We start from the raw sequence: 343 nt of genomic DNA, 5'->3' as shown, positions 1-343 counted from the left end.
ACAGATTTCACCCTTTTTATTAAAATGAGATATGTATACATACATTATGCCCTGTATACCACACACATATTGTAATAGATAATAGATATGGGTACTGTATACATAGAAAGATAAACAAAGCGTACGGATAGATATATGTGTATACATCTATTTGAATGTAAACATTTTTTTTTTTTTTTATAAAACAGTCTATATGTGGTGTTTGTGGGCTGTGGGCACGTAAATTTTTGTGTACATATATGTTTAGTACAGTGTTATTACACTTACATTATTTGAGTTGATAATTCAAAATAATGATAAAAACAGTAATCAATCAACTGACATTTCGGCAACACAATTGATT

This window comes from Penaeus monodon, chromosome 24 (genome assembly GCF_015228065.2).
Source record: "Penaeus monodon isolate SGIC_2016 chromosome 24, NSTDA_Pmon_1, whole genome shotgun sequence".
NCBI lineage: Eukaryota > Metazoa > Arthropoda > Malacostraca > Decapoda > Penaeidae > Penaeus > Penaeus monodon.
Note: the sequence above shows the minus strand (reverse complement) of the source record.